Here is a 16821-nt window from a genome sequence, read left to right as displayed (position 1 = left end):
CGTTTTAATTCTTTGTGGACGACGATCTTTTCCTATCACTTGGAGGTACCGAAGTCTAACATAAACCGATGGTCGCCACTCAGGCGATATCCGATCTGCGGCGTAAACCGCTGTGGCGTTGGACCCTCATCGGTACTTGACAGTGTTTTCTATAAACAACTGTTTGAAGACTCTCACGAAATAACGTTACATTGTCGCAGCGAATCGTAGGAGCAGTTAGTTTCTCCACGATCGTTGATATGAACAGTATATTTCGTCCTAGTTACAGTTTCAAAGCGTATTTTGTGTTATTACCGTTGTTTTTCGGTTGTGTCAAACATTGTTGCTTGTGACGGAAATTTTACCGCCAACCGTTTTATAAAAAAAAAACCGTCATGGATGACGCAGAATTAGTCCGAATGGTTGACCAGGTGGATCTAGCACATAGTGATGAGGAAGAAATCGTGACATCAAGAAGTCGGCATCCACGTAGGATCTACAGTGATAGTGAAGCGAGCACTGATAACGAATCAGAATTAGAGGGAAACGATACCGAGGAAGCGCTGAGAGATTTCCGTGAAGTTACCGTGGCCAACGACAGCGAATATAATCCTCGCCCACAATTTATGGAAATTGCTGAGCCGAAGCATATGCCAGCAAGGAATTCGATGCCGAGAGCATATTTTGATCTTTTCTTTACGGAAGAATTTTTAGGCTTATTGAGAAGTGAGACGAATCGATATGCCAGGCAGTTCCTGAATAGAATCAATGTTCCCTCAGGATCCATAGTGACAGAGTGGAAAGCTACCACAGTTTCAGAAATAAGGGCTTTTATTGCTGTGCTCTTGGAAATGGGTATAACACATAGACCGACACTTTTTAGCTATTGGTCAACAACCTACAGACAAATCCCATGGTTTGGTCAAATGTTTTTTGCTACAGCGAAATTTCAGCCAGTTGTTATCCACGCAAACAATAAGTTCAAATTTCAATATTCGCCTAACCAACATCTGAGTATTGACGAATCATTAGTCGGCACGAAGTGCAGAATGTCTTTGATTCAATATCTGCCGAATAAAAAGCATCACATATGGGGTATCAAGTTTTGGATGTTGACTGATGCAGTTACCCATTACTGTCTATCGTTTTTCTGCTATAGAGGAGCTAGGGATCAAACTGATAAAGAAGAAATAAAGAAGAATGGTATTGGCCACGTTGTAATTCATAAATTATTGAATATGGGAAATTATTTTATGAAAGGCTATCATGTGGTGGCAGACAATTTTTTTACAAGCATTCCGTTAGCTAGAGCACTATTTGAAAAAGGGACATATCTGACTGGCACAATCCGCAGCAACAGGAAATATATTCCGTCATTCATGAAGCCTAAATTGCAAGAGGGCGAATCTAAATACGCCCGAAATAAAGAAGTATTACTATTAGCGAACCGGGAAAAAAAGTCGCAGAAAAAAAATGTTTTACTAATGTCCACATTTGAGAAGGCTCAGAACAAAACGACTACAATCAGTAGAAGGAATGCACAAATACAGGTCGAAAAACCAGCCATCATAGCTGAATATAATAAACACATGGGAGGCGTGGACACGTCAGATATGATGCTATACTCATACTTGGATGAAAGAAGAGCCATCAAATATTGGAAAAAAGTAGTTTTCTCTATTTTTTCTCGAATGGTACTGAATGCCTTCATATTATATAGCCACAATACAGACGGCAAAACCAAAACGCGACTGGAATTCATAACTGAAATTATCCAGTCGATAACCACTGAATGGTTTGCACTAAAGAGGATAGCACGCGACACACCATTAGCGGAAATTTCAACAAATGTGCCCTCCCATAGGTATACGGAAACTGCCTGGAAAACTGGAAAGGGTTTGCGTGGTATGCAGCAGAAAGGATGGTGGCCCAAAAGGAAAGTCACGCACAGTTTACAATAAGTGCAACAAAGGATTGCATGGAGTGTGCATTAGCAGCCACGAATGCTAAATAAATTATTTGTGTGAGTTACAATAACAAAATTTTACACATTTACAATATATAAATATAAATATTTATGACAACATAATTTTGTTGCAGCAATGTTATATTACCGATAACAACTACATATTTCGAAAGAGATAATCCGCCTGCCGCCTACCGTGTACCTTCAAGTTATGTTTTAATTTGTTATGTAATATTGTTTATTTTGTTACAGAACATATTGGAAATACAAAGTATATACTTCATAACAATTGACCCATATAAAATTGTGGTAAAAAGATGGCTGTTTGTATGTGCAAATGCGTTTTATACGAGAGAACTCAACTTTTACTTCATTTATCAACATATATACCTTTGTTTTTTCTATAATTCTCAAATGAGTACAAAAAAACTAGTGTCATTGTTTAGTTCTGTATTTCATCAATAATACGCAGCTTTTTGAATCATGTAAATATCGTTTCTCGTTTGGTTTTTATAAGCATTTTCCCGAACCCCTGTAAAACTGTGAAATTCGGCCGGTTTTTCTCGCATAGGCACCTCTATTTCGCCCGGCACTCAAAGGGTTAAACCCGCGGTACAGTACCTTGGCGTCAATATAGATGCAGGAATGGGAGTTAGATCCCATTACAGATACTTGAGCGACAAGTTCGGGTCGCTAATCGGTAGACTCTGTAGGCTGGCAAGGTGTACGTGTGGACTCCGCTTCGACTCTCCCGCCGGCATATATAGCGGTGTGGTTGTCTCGTCGGTGGTTTATGCCTCCGCGGGATGGGCCGACCTGTGTACGGAGAGAGAGCTGAGGATGCTTAGATCCGCGCAGCGTCGCACCTTGATCGCGGTAGTCGGTGCTTACCGCCGAATGTCGTTGGAAAGTGTGTGCGTAGTGGTTGGCGCGGTCTCTATCGATATAGCCGTCCAGCAGCATAGGGCCCACTACAATCTTCGTAGAGGAAATGACGCCAGGATAGGTGACACCGTCATCCAAAGTGGACTGGAAGACGGCGTAACTTGCGTTAAAGAACAAGCGATAAGTGTGTGGCAAATCTTGTGGAAAAATTCCCACAAGAGGATGCCCAATAAAAAAAAATTCAGAACTTTTCGATGTTACGGCAGTCGAATTAAAAAAATGGTTTGGACTAGTAATTCTTATGGGAATCGTTAAAAAACACCAATATTTGGTAAAACGATGTCCCGCAACAGATTTCGTCAAATATTATCCTTTTTACATTTCTCCGATAATAGTAACATACCAGAAAATGCCGACCAACTGTTCAAAGTTCAATGTATAACTGATTATTTTGCAAAAAAGTTTCAAGAAAACTTCAATCTTGATCAAAATATTACTATCCATGAAGGAATGATACTGTGACGTGGGCGATTGAGTTTTAAAGTTTATAACCCCTCAAAAATTACAAAGTACGGTATACTTGTCCGGATGCTGTGTGATTCCGTTACAGGATATATTCCGCGTTTCAAAGTATACTCAGGCATTAAAAAACCTTTAAAGGGCATAGTGATGGAATTATTGGAAAATGTTACTGGAAAATGGCATCACCTGCACATGGATAATTACTATAACAATGTGGAACTTGCGGAAGATTTGTTGACCAAGAAAATTCGCGCTTGTGGAACGCTGCGGCAGAATAGAGGATTACCGGCAAAGTTGAAAACCTGCAAACTAAATTTATTTGAAACCAAATGTCAGCGAAAAGGAGCAGTACTCGCGCAAGTATGGAGAGCATCGAAGACGAAAATAATAAAAATAATTTCTACCATACACAATGGAACTTTAGTTGACACAGCAAAAGAATGCCGAAAAACCAATACAACGATTAAAACACCAACATCTATTTTGGATTACAATAAATATATGAAAGGAATGGATCGCGCTGATCAATTTCTAAGCTATTACCCGATATTCCGGAAAACCATAAAATGGTCAAAGAAAGTGGTGTTATACCTCTTCAATTGCGCTCTATATAACGCGTTCTTACTGCAGCAACATTATAATACAGATCCCAAGAAATTCTGCTTTCATGACTTTTTATTGAAAATATGCGAATCTTGGATAAAAGATCATTCACTGATCAGACTTTCCGGTAATGTAAAGGAGCAACAGCTCATACGTATATCAGAAACCTACAACCGAAAACGCAGAAGGTGTAATGTATGTTACAAAAACAAAAAAAATTAGGAGAACTAATTTAATGTGTAAATCTTGTGGAGTTCCGCTGCACCTCGGAGATTGCTTTTCTTCATTTCATTTAAAAAATAAATACTGAGTATCTAACAAAATGTAAATAAGCAGATAAACATATTACATAAAAAAATGTTAGATATGTTAATTATTATATATTAAAATGTTAAATAAAATTAGTAAAGAAGAACCTCGAAACAATGCCGGCGGTAAGCGATATTATTTAACTCAGACCCACCGGCGCCCCACAAGAAAATCTAGATTAGACGTGCGGACGGCATAGTGTTAACAATTGGTCTTCGGACAATCCTGACGGGTAAAAATTCCGCCAATATTCCATCGAAGGAGACCATTACGAGCTACTGGTCCAATGTCATGACAAACGAGAGTGACAAATCACCAGGCATAGAGCCGAGTACACGGACCCTCGATGCTCTATTGAGCCTGAAGAGATCAAAAGAGAATTCCCGGAAATGACCACCTCGCCGGGCCCAGATTTGGTAACTGCAAGACAATTTCGAGCAACACCGCTGGGCATAATAATGCGGATTTTTAACATGTTTATGATCTGTGGCAAAATTCCGGAATAGCTCTTGGGATTTAAAACCACCTTGATTCCAAAAATAGAAAACGCCGAGCAGCCCGGCGACTTCAGGCCAATAATATTCTGCAATAGCTAGGCCTAAATATTTCCTCTGTAATAGCTAGGACATTCCATAAGGTCTTGTTCACCCGCCTGTTGCACTCTCTCGATCTTGACAAACGCCAAAAGGTCTTTGCTCCTGTCGACGGGTGCGCCGAAAATACGTTCCTGTTTGACATGCTGCTCAGACATCGCAAGCTAAGTGTGTTACGCTGTGAGTGTACATATGCTTTATGTAACTCACCATTGGGCCAGAGACCCCTCTGAACACCAATGCGTCTAAAATAACCTGATGCGTGACTGAGCCAAACGCTTTCTTGATATCAACTTACGCCAGATATATACGTAGTCAACACCTATTTTCACGTCAATACCAAGGATGGCGGATTATCCATCCCTTTAATGAAATGGCTTATGCTACTGAGAAGGAAAGAAAGATTAGAAGCCCTTATGAAGGGTGGCTCTGAGCTATTAACTTTCATCGTCCACGAAATTGAAAAAGCAAGGCGAAGGCTTAAAGATGGGCATCTCGAACTAGACCACAGAGACAGAATTGAAAAAAGATGGACTGAATTGCTGCACTTTTCTGTTGATGGCAAAGCTCTTAGTGAGTCTCGAAAGGTTCTTTCGCAGAACCAATGGTCATTAGATGGAACTCGGTTCTTCTCTGGTAAAGACTTGATCAACTCGGTAAAGTTGCGCATAAACGCAACTCCTACAAAATCACGGAGCAACAGAGGTAGACTGGCTAACCGATTATGCAGAGCAAGCTGCAATGTGATTGAGACCCCAAATCACGATTTACAAGTATGCCCTAGAACACACGCAGCGCATGTTGCTAGGCATAATGCCATTGCAGCTTACGTGAAAAGGGCTCTGACAAAGAAATACATAAATGTGGAAGAAGAGCCCCATATTAAAACACCTAACGGTCTGAGGAAGCCTGACCTAGTAGCAATGCGTGAAAACACTGTGGTGGTTATTGATGCGCAGATAGTAGGGAAACAAAGCGACCTTACCAGAGCCCACGAGGCAAAAAAGACCTACTATAGAGACTCTATCCACAGAGAGCTGACAGAGAAGTACAATACAAGTGAAATAAAGTACACGTCCGTCACGATATCATGCCGTGGAGTGTGGAGCAAAAAATCGGCTGAGGTCCTTATAGACCTAAAGGACCTGAATAAGAAAGATCTGAGTGTGCTCTCGGCCCGAGCCCTTATTGGAGGTCTGCACGCATATTAGAGATTCGGCATGTCAACTACCAGGAGGAATAGAACAACAAAAGTAAAAATTGGATAGAGGCTGCTTAAATTCGAACTTAAGAAGGTGCTGCCTACCATGTTAGGCACAATACGAGGAGGGGCTTTTAGTGGGTAGAAGAGCTAGAGTCCCACACTACCGGTCACTAACACTTGATCGGTGTGCATAAAGCATTTCCCCTTCTTTCAAAAAAAAAAATTTTTATTGGGTAATGATTGCATCCCAACAAAGCAATTCAAACATAACCATGAAGCGTTTTGAAAAATCTTCCCAAGCTGTTAAGGGCGCTGCAAAAGCGCAAACGAGTGTAGAGTCAATGCCCATCTTAGCTCAAGATGTCTCTGACCAACGAGGCATACGCTCGAGACCAGAAAAGAGTTCTCCAGCTCATGGGTCCTTTAATAAACAATAGTATGCGAAAAGATAAGGGTGCACTTTTAGATTTAAAAGCTACCACCTTATATATAACAACTCGGAGCATTGGATTCGTTTCTGTAACGACATTCCTCGCAATGATTGATCTTAAGAATATACCTATAAGAGGAAACGTTATTCAATTTTACCGAGTATCTCTCGCCTTAATGGAGTCCAAAAGTTTATTTCGTTGCAAGTGTTGGACGTTGTTTTAACCCCTTGGGTGGATTAATCAACGAGAAAGGACTGGAAAAACGCTCGGAACAAAGGACTACGGCAACGCCATCCAGCGTCGAGCGTAGGTAAAAGCAGCAACTGCAAGAGTGCTGTTTGCGTGTAAGAGAGAGGTTATAACAGTGAGAGAGAGAGAGCCGGTCGAGCCTAAGTGTGAGAGAGACAGACTATAGCCAGCCGACTGTGCACACGAGAGAGAGGTAGCGAGAGAAGAGAAATGGTCCGCACAATCAAGCGAATGACAAAGAAGAACACCGCGCCCGGTCCAGACGGAATTCCAGGCTGTGCGTGGTCCATGGCGTGCAGCATCCTCGGCACAAGACTTCGAAAACTTTTTTCAACGTGCTTAATGACTGGGATGCTACCCACAAGCTGGAAAACCGGCAGATTGGTCCTTCTCAAGAAGCCGGGAAAACCTGAAGACTCTCCGTCCGCATACAGACCGATAGTTCTGCTCGACGAAGTCGGAAAATTATTCGAAAGAATAGTTCATGACCGTCTCGTCGAGCATCTATCGCGGGTCAGACTGAATTTAGAGGAAAACCAATTCGGCTTCAGAGAGAGAAAATCGACAATCGACGCGATACAGAAAATTAAATGTCTCGCGGAGAATGCGATTAAAGAAGGGGGAGTTGCAGTGGCGATTTCTTTAGATATAAAGAACGCGTTCAACTCCCTCGAATGGAAAATGATCCGAAGAGCGCTCGAAGAACATGGGTTTCCGCGATACCTGCGCGATACAAATCAAATCTCAGCTACAAGACTCATTCGTAGAAATAGAAGAGTACTGTTTGCATGACCAACTCTCTACCAGTATTAACAACAGGATACAAACTCTTCGCAACACAAACATCTTAACCCTTTGCACTTCACTGTCCCCTTTCAGACGACATTAAAGTTTATTAACCTTTTGAGTACATTTGACGTGTGAGACTCGTCATCTGAATTTGAGTAGTAAGCGTTGAGTTTTGCGCCACCCCACCTAGGTGGCGTTGATCACAAACAATTGTCTTACCTCTGTTTTCGACATCTTACAGTTGCAAATAATTATTATTTTATCCCTGTTTTTTTTTTTTTTTTTTTTTTTTTGATACGCTATTCTAAGATGTCTGAATTAAAAAATTCATTCAACAGCGAAAATGATAGTTCCAATGAAGTAGAATTAAAGCTGTATGATAACAGCGATTACAGTGAATTAGTGAATGAAAATGATGAAAACAACAATGAATTGCAAAGTGATACTGACAGTAATGAAGTAATACCAGTACGTCGAAAACGCATGCGGCTTTTATCGAGCGATAGTAAATCTTCTATCGAACAATTGCAAGAACAATGGATTTGGGAAGAAAAAGAAAATCTTACTGATATAAAACAATTTCAAGAAATAGCTGGAATCAATGCTTTGTACCTGCGCAAATTAGGTGATAATCCTACACCATTGAAAGTGCTAGACCAAGTTCTTACTGAAATTTTTTGGAAAATGATAGTAGAAGAAACGAATAGATATGCCAGTAAAATAATTGCGAAAGAAGGTGCAAATAAACGAAACCTAAAGTGGTTTCCAGTAACTGTGGATGAAATGAAAGGATATATTGCATTATGTATTCTTATGTCTCAAGTAAAAAAATCTAAATTGGGTTCATATTGGTCAAAAAGAACTATTATAAATGCTCCAATTTTTCCAGACACTATGCCACGGGATAGGTTTTTTGATATCTCAAGATTCCTTCACTTTACAGACAACGAAAAGTTGGATAAAATGATGGAATTAGGAAGATCAGAAATTTAGTTGATTATCTGAATAATACATTCGATAATCTTTATACTCCAGAGAGTGCAGTATCACTAGATGAATCTCTTATGAAGTTCAAAGGACGTTTGAGTTATATTCAGTTCAATCCATCGAAACGAGCGCGATTTGGAATAAAAATCTATAAACTTTGCGAGTTTTCATCAGGTTATTGTATTCGTTTTAAAATCTATGTTGGCGCAGATAAAATACCGGGAACTGATATACCGGTGTCTAAGAGTGTTGGCCTAGAAGTAGCACAACCAATTTTGAAAAAAGGCTACGCACTGTACATGGACAATTGGTATTCGTCTCCACAATTATTTTTAAAATTACTGAAACAAGAGACAAATGTAGTTGGAACTGTACGACAGAACAGAAAACACATGCCAAAAGAGCTTGCTTCCCCCAAACTAAAAAAAGGAGAGGCCAAAATGTTATCATCCCACGGTTTATTAGCACTAAGATGGAAAGATAAGAAAGATGTATATATGCTTAGTACAAAACATTCAAATATTGATTTAGTTGATACAGGGAAGTGAAAAAAGAAAAATGATAATTTTGACAAAATTATCAAACCATCATGTGTAATCGAATATAATACGTGTATGGGAGGCGTTGATAAACAGGACCAATTGCTAGCGTGCTTTCCTGTTATGAGAAAATGCGTGAAAGGTTACAAAAAATGGCGTTTTATCTAATAGACATGGCTATTTTCAATTCACATGTTCTACATAATAAAGTCAATTGTGAACACAAAACAGGCATTGTCCAATTTCGTTTAAAAATCGCTAAAGAATTATTGGCGCAAGTGGTCCTGCCAAATTATAATACCCGTGGGCGTCCTTCAAGTGGCGATGCGCCACATCGTTTGCAAGCGAAAAATAGGGCACATTTTCCGGAGAATATTCCGGCAACAGAATTAAAGAAACACCCTACAAAACGGTGCCGCGTATGTTATAAACATAAAATAAGAAAAGAAACCACTTGGCAATGCAAATAGTGCCAGATACCTTTGCATTTAACGACATGTTTTGAAAAATACCACACGGTACAAAATTATTAGACTTTAAGTTCGTTCTTGTTCTTTATAAATATTTTTATTTTGTTTCAATTATATATTTATTTACATTTTGTAATTGAAATCTTCTTTCAAAAATATATTTATATCACCAATATAAGCATATTCCAAATAAAATGTATTACTCCTACATATTAATCCAGATCGTAACAAATTAAATCCGTTATATATGCATAAAAGTCTCCAAATAATTCAGTACTCAAAGGGTTAATGATTACAGAAAATTAACTTATTCCAATATAACTTTTTGAGAAATGCATGTTTTTCTGACGGAAAACAACTTAATATCGTCAAACATGCACAATATCAGGTTGCAGTACATAATGACTAAGTGGCGCTGAGTGGCTAGTAAATGGAGTGCAAAGGGTTAATCATAGTTCCTAAATTCCAATTCTTCTATCCTCTTGTATCCGCTTACTAATCCTGTTTTCTGTCCTTTGCTTATTTGCTGATTTTTGTGCCTTGACTCAGTCACCCTCTACCATATAAGTACCAGCTAGTTTTCGCCATAGCTCAGATATTCTATACCTATTACTTGCGTCTAAATAAACCTCTGAAGCCTTTTGATAAGTCTTGTAATCGATTCCCCAGGAACTATTCAAACTGAAGTCCTACAATTGGGTTCCTCCGACTAATTTCTCTTTATAATAATAAAATAAAGTTCATCAAACAAAAAGTAGTTAAAATAGCAGAAATTATGAGAAGTTGTTAAAGTAAACAGTTACCAGTGGTAGACATAACCTTAATTGCTAGCATGCTCAACTGATATTAAGTATATCATCGCATGATGATAATGATTTAGTACTAATCTTTGATATACAGAGTACCCCACGATATTATTATAATTCTTCATTAAAATACCATTCTAAAAGAACAATCTTTACGTTACGCTTACTTTTAAGATTATACTCATGTTTCTTAAATGCAATATTTCCATCTTTGTATTAGCAAGTATAATATACGTACTTGAAATGATAAAAAATCGCAAGAACGAAAAAGTTTTAAAACAGATAATGATCGATTTGTTCATCAATCGTGTAATTTCAAAATATTCATTTCCAGTTCCGAAGTATCGTTCTAGGTTATTGTGAAACGAACGGTTGAACGCAAGTGCAATTGTTTCTGTTCTTATATATAATGATGTATGCACCAACTGCTTTTATCAATATATTTGTTCATAATACTTTATACAAAAGGTTATGTCGTATCTCGAACTTGATATGAAGGTTACTACGTATATGCGTTGCTTCTTCCTCTCTCACACCCTCAGCAATGCTTCTATTCGATAGGAAGGTTAGTACGCATGTGCCATGCTTCTTTCTTTCTCTCGCCTTCAGCAATGCTTCTATTCGATAAGAAGGTTACTATGCATGCGTTTCTCTTCTTTCTTGCTCCCACCTGGAGTATTCCTTATTTCTGTCCTGCTCTCTCACCTCCAGCAGTCCTCTTACTCGATAGAAAGGTGACTATGCATATGCTCCTCTTCTTTTTTGCTCTCACCTTCAACAGTTCTTATATTCGATAGGCAGGTTACTACGCAAGCACTCTTCTTCTTTCTCTCTATCACCTCCAGTGCTTCGTATCTCTGTCCTCCTTCAATCGAAGTCGGACGAAGTTAATCGAAGCTAAACGAAGCCAATCGAAGTACAAACAGAATAATGGAGGGAATTTTCAAAACTGTATGCACGTTACAATTTCTTTTCTTCTTTTCATTCATAATAAAATTATAACAATTCTGATTTACACAATTCTCTCTTTCATGTATTTCAGACGGTATCATTGGTCCGCGTCCAATCAATCGAACTGGAAATATTGTTTAAACATCTTCTTATTGTTACATTGTTTAAACATCCTCTTACTGTTAATAAAATAATGAATATATCCATAATAGGATGAAGCTATGGCGGCTATGATTCCATGATTTTTAGAATCGTAAATTTTCCGTTTAGATCACAATGCGTACCCAAGATTCAGCGCAGGTCTGGTCACCGCGGGTTAACACTTGGCGACCAGGCGCGTGTTATCCTAATCCCGACATCCGTTTGATTTGTGTCGATACTTCAGACCAAGCAATTGTTTTCCTCAAGAATTCGTCGCAATTGAGCATTGCCCAGTCGTGTATGGTAGATCCTTGACTTTGGTTTATTTATGACCAATTGCCGTTCCTTGCGTTTTCATGGAAGCGTTCACATTTCCCGTCCGCGCATCCATCCTTTTCGTTCTTGGTTTTTCCATCCTTTGCTGTATGCATTTTTAAGAAGCAACATTTTCGCTCTCGCGACAGTTCGTTTAGGTCACTCAGTTCGTTCAGAGCAGTTCAGTTAGAACATTCATTTCATTCGTTTAAAATCGTGAATTCATTCAAAATTTGGAGTTTGTCGAGAACTTTGTGTTCGTTTACAGCTTTCAGTACAATCGCGTAGTGATGCGAAATAATTGTAGCCACAGCACCGCTCCCGCGATCAGAAATATTTTGTCCTATCATCACTATTGTTATTGTTGATTTATATATTAAAATTGAGAGCGAGAAGTCGAGCGTTGTTCTTTCTCCGTATGCCTCAAAGCACCGTTAAGTTGAAACCACTCATTCTAAAAATGACTTAAATTAACGTTTCTCAATATATGGTAGCTCATTCCACAGAAAAACCTTCAATATAATCTCAAACAAATATGGACCAATAATTTAATCGTTAAAAATTCCAAATTGTAAATATTAAGACTTTAAACTACTTTATTCATCCACTATTCTCATCCAATGAGGATTATTCTGTATTGTGTATGTGGATTGTCCAGTAGCTCTTCGTTGCATAACAAAAACTTAAAAAAAAAAAAAACAGATCAGTAATTTTGTTGAAAATTCCGCACCAAGTATCAAGAGTTCAACCACTCACTATTCTCATGTGATATGGATTATTCTGAGGTCAGTAGGTCTCCCTTAGAGAACAAAGATTTGTTTAAAAACTGCAGATCTTCAATAATTTTCTCCTTCGTTCAATTACAATATCGTATTCCTATTGTCTTTCTTCTTTTCTTTTTTACTTCACCTTTTTCTTCTTCTTCTTCTTCTTCTTCTTCTTCTTCTTCTTCTTCTTTCATCACTTTCTTCTTCTTTACTTCTTTACTTCCACAGACTATGCAACAATTTGCACGATAACAATGAAAATGTAATTGCAAGATTCTGTATTTTTCAGTGAACTTTTGCTGCAAATATAATTCTTCTTATATCAATTTGGGGACTGGTTATTATTACTTCTAACACAGTTTCAGTAATCCATAGAAGAGGATGGACTTCTTCCTATAGGAAGTTCCAGTTTCATATTCTCTTGATACAATCCTTTAATTATTCTTGCTGAGGGTGCATACTTCAGAGTACAGTTTCATTACCGTATTACATGTTCGAGAATTAGAATCGTATCGACGCCTTTTTTTATACTAATAATCATCATTTAATAACAGCAGTCGAGCAATTACGGACAAATAGAACAGTAGAAATATTTCTAGGTTATTTTTATGTGAAACGATTTTCGTTATTTGCAAACAATTGTTTTCTGATCAAGCGTTCACTTTATGATCAGATCAGTTAGATCCGAGTTTCTTAAACTGAGGGTCGCGAGCCCAATTGGGGTGGCTAAAGATGATTTTTATTTAAAATTTTCATATTGTCTTATGGCTAAAATTGCAAAAAATATTTGCCAGCAATGTTTATGTTAGCATGACTTGTAACAGCCTCTTCATACTAAAAATTTTAAGAAACCCTGGCGTTAGACAATCGCGATACTTAGGAACCAATATGTAACATGTAAAACACCAATTTTCGTTCCTGCAATTTTGCTAAGTTGTTTGCGTCGTAAGCTCATATTAGCGCGGAATTTATTTAGATACTTTTCTGGGTAAAGGCAAAAAATTTCCATAAAAATGGAAAGTTTCAACTGTAATGGTAATAAAGACGTAATTAGGTCTACAAAAACGTAGACGTATTATTGCGATATTAAATTCTGGCGCTCTGAGTTAGTTTTCAACTTTTTTCAATAAACTGAATCAGTTAATAAATATAAGAATTTGCTTAAAAGAAGAAACATGAGATAAACATAATATTTTGGAGCACTTGTCAGAGTTAACTCTTTGATGCACAGTGGGATTAAAAATGTCCCAGCTTTTAATGTATGGTGGGACATTTTTAAAGTTCGAAATGTAATAATATGTAGATTGTTCAATCCATATGGCACGATGAGATTATTTGAGTCTCTATAGATATTATAATAACTAAAATATTGCTATTTTATATATAATAGCAATAATTTAGCAATAGTTTCTATTTTCTACTTTTCTGTTATTAAATATTACTATTTTAACAATAGTTCAGTAATAGTTTATATTTCCAAATTTTAATTTCTATTGTCTAATTTTAGTAATAGCTTTTATTTTCTAATTTTCCATTTTCTAATTTTATACTATTAAAATATTGCTATTTCAGCAATAGTTTTTATTGCCAAAATATCCCAGTAACAGAAAATTAAAAATGGAAGCTATTCACCACGTCACAAGGCTCGCTCACCCCCCCCCCCCCCCCCCTCCTGTTAGACTAGCTCACAGATCACCACCGCGATAGCCATCACCCAGATCGCGATAGCAGTACTTGCGAGGAGCGTGAAATACGCGATGGTAGAACCTTCCTCCCCCCCCCCCCCCCCCCCCCCGTTCTTTTCTCTCTCTCCGTTCGACGGATAAGACTGGCGAGCTGAAGAAGAAGCAACCCAGAAGACGCCCCTTCGGCGGATACGAAAACCACAGGACCGCGGACGGGCTGTGCGCCTAGGTAGCGTGACGGGCTCGACGGTGGAGGAGTCGGGAAGCGAACCAGAAAAGACCCTGAAGCCCGAAGGATAAGATCCAGAGCCCTGCACCGATAAGACCGCTGCCATAGTCCATGGAGATAAACAGGAAGGACATTGGGTGTGAGAAGGACCTTCACCCCTCCCCTGAGCCCATGGAGAGGAAAACTCAAGATGCGCAGCGGAATTGCAGGCGAGCCGAGGAAAGCGCGGCACGCGACACGCGCCGCAGTTCAAATAATCCAGAGGACCCCCGCTGGACACACCAGAGGGGGCGATCAGGGAAGATCGCCGAAACCCACCGATCGATGCCCCGAACAATACCGAAGCGTATAGCCCTACCCCACCAAGGAGCCCTAAGGAGGATCTAAGGGGATCCAAAGACCCCCAGCAAACCTATATAATGAGCTAACCAGCATGAAGACGGCCTACTCCACTGCGATTTTTCTTCTCAGCGACTTAGCGACTTATTTAGCGAGCAACTGAGCAAGCAATTATACGGAGCGATTCGGAAGAGAGAGAGAGAGAGATAGACGGACTGAACGAGATCCAGACTTGCTGGAAGCGAGAACGTGAGTCCTTATACGCTAAAGCGTCCCATTTATTCCCTGCCGCATTTGCGATATTGCGTATTGTATTTTGTATCGTATAACGGGTGGTGATCCCCGGTCATTCGCGGCGTGTCGTACACCCTTTTGTAATACCGCGTCGAGGCAATCTAGAAAGAAGCCGTGAGTTCAGTATTCCGCGACCCTAATTTGCGCACTCGGCTAGAAGTAGTCGAGCTATAGAGTATTTCGAAATTTCGAGGGTTATCTTGCACCGGGTTTCCCCGGGTTGCGTGGTTCACTAGTTTTCGCTACTTCTTGAGTAGCTGGCGCCCAAAGAGTTCCAGCCTCGCAGTTACGAAATACTCGCTGGATAGGCAATTCTTGGTTCTGCATCTGGCGTTGGCGAATTCGTCGACAATCATACCACGCGGATATTTTGTACCCCGATATTCTGTACCCCGGATTAAACTACTGTATACCCCCGTTAGTATTAGTTCTATATACCCCTTTCTTGCGGATTGTAACAGGAAAACCCGTCACAAAATTTGGCGCCCAACGTGGGGCCCTGAGAATTTCGACAATAAAGTCTGAGGCATCCTGTATCCCTATTCTTTCCCGAATTTGCCCCCCTTGTCCGGAAATACGGAATAGGATAAATTCGCGGTAAGCATTTGACAATATGGATTCCCTTACGTTGACCGGAATAACGGCTACGACCGTAACGACGACCGTTACCATGGCCGGGGGATCGGGCACAATTGCCCGCGGTCCTACACCCCCGTCGCCCGGAATTGCGCCGCCTGCTGCCCCGATACCCGCGGACGTACAGGCCGAGATCAATCGTCTTAGGTCGCGGATCTTAACTATGAGGAATGTTCGCGATCTAGTCATTGTGTGCGATCACGCGAAATTAAATTTGCAAGGCACCCTGGAAGAATTGTCTGACCGATACTGGCGTCACGAGGTTCGTCGTCGGTACCCCGAGGTGTCGGTTCCTTGGGATCCGGTGGCAGACGAAAGGGGGATAGCTATGCCACTAACGGTGACCGCGGCGATCGACGAGCCGTGCGAAGATGAGGCAGTAACCGCGCGACTTTCGCGGTTAGAATTAAGATCCCCGCCGCTACGAAATGACCTTCGCGCGACCTGCGAAAGAAATAATCTGATATCGCACGAGGAGATACCCCCAGTACGCGCCCGGCCAACCGTTGTGTTCGCGTCCAACGCGGAATCCGACTTGGTAGGAGATAGACCCCCACCAGCGCGGACCGCGAACCGTTCCCGTCCGCCTATCACCCCCCAGACTAGCGCCCAATGGAACCCTCAAGAAACATTCGCTGTCACCCCGCGTGGACCCCCGCGGTATAATAGCACAGTATACAGTAGCGAAACTCTCTGTCGGCACCTTTGATGTCGGTGTACCATAAAATTGAGTGCGCATGCGCGATAGAAGCAACCTAATCGCAGTGCCACCTGGATTTCAATCTCACTTGCATTTTTTTACTCTATCTGCCCAACTTATTTTCACGTTTAGTTAATCAAAATTTAATAAAAATAATAAATGTATTATTTCTAATACACTGAAAAACAAGGAAAGAAAGCAAAAATCGAAAAAATATAAAATACACATGTTACTATAACTATAAAAATGTAAGAACATAAATATTATACAAGATAAACAAGAGAAGATATAATGAAAAATACAAAAAATATATTATACATTGTATATTTTATTTTAAAATTTATTTTAAAGTTATTTTATATATACTTAATACCTATGTATACAAATATATCGGTAACAAACATATAATATCTTAAAAGTAAAGGTTTCATT

Source organism: Xylocopa sonorina, chromosome 14, assembly GCF_050948175.1.
Source record: "Xylocopa sonorina isolate GNS202 chromosome 14, iyXylSono1_principal, whole genome shotgun sequence".
Classification (NCBI taxonomy): Eukaryota; Metazoa; Arthropoda; class Insecta; order Hymenoptera; family Apidae; genus Xylocopa; species Xylocopa sonorina.
Note: the sequence above shows the minus strand (reverse complement) of the source record.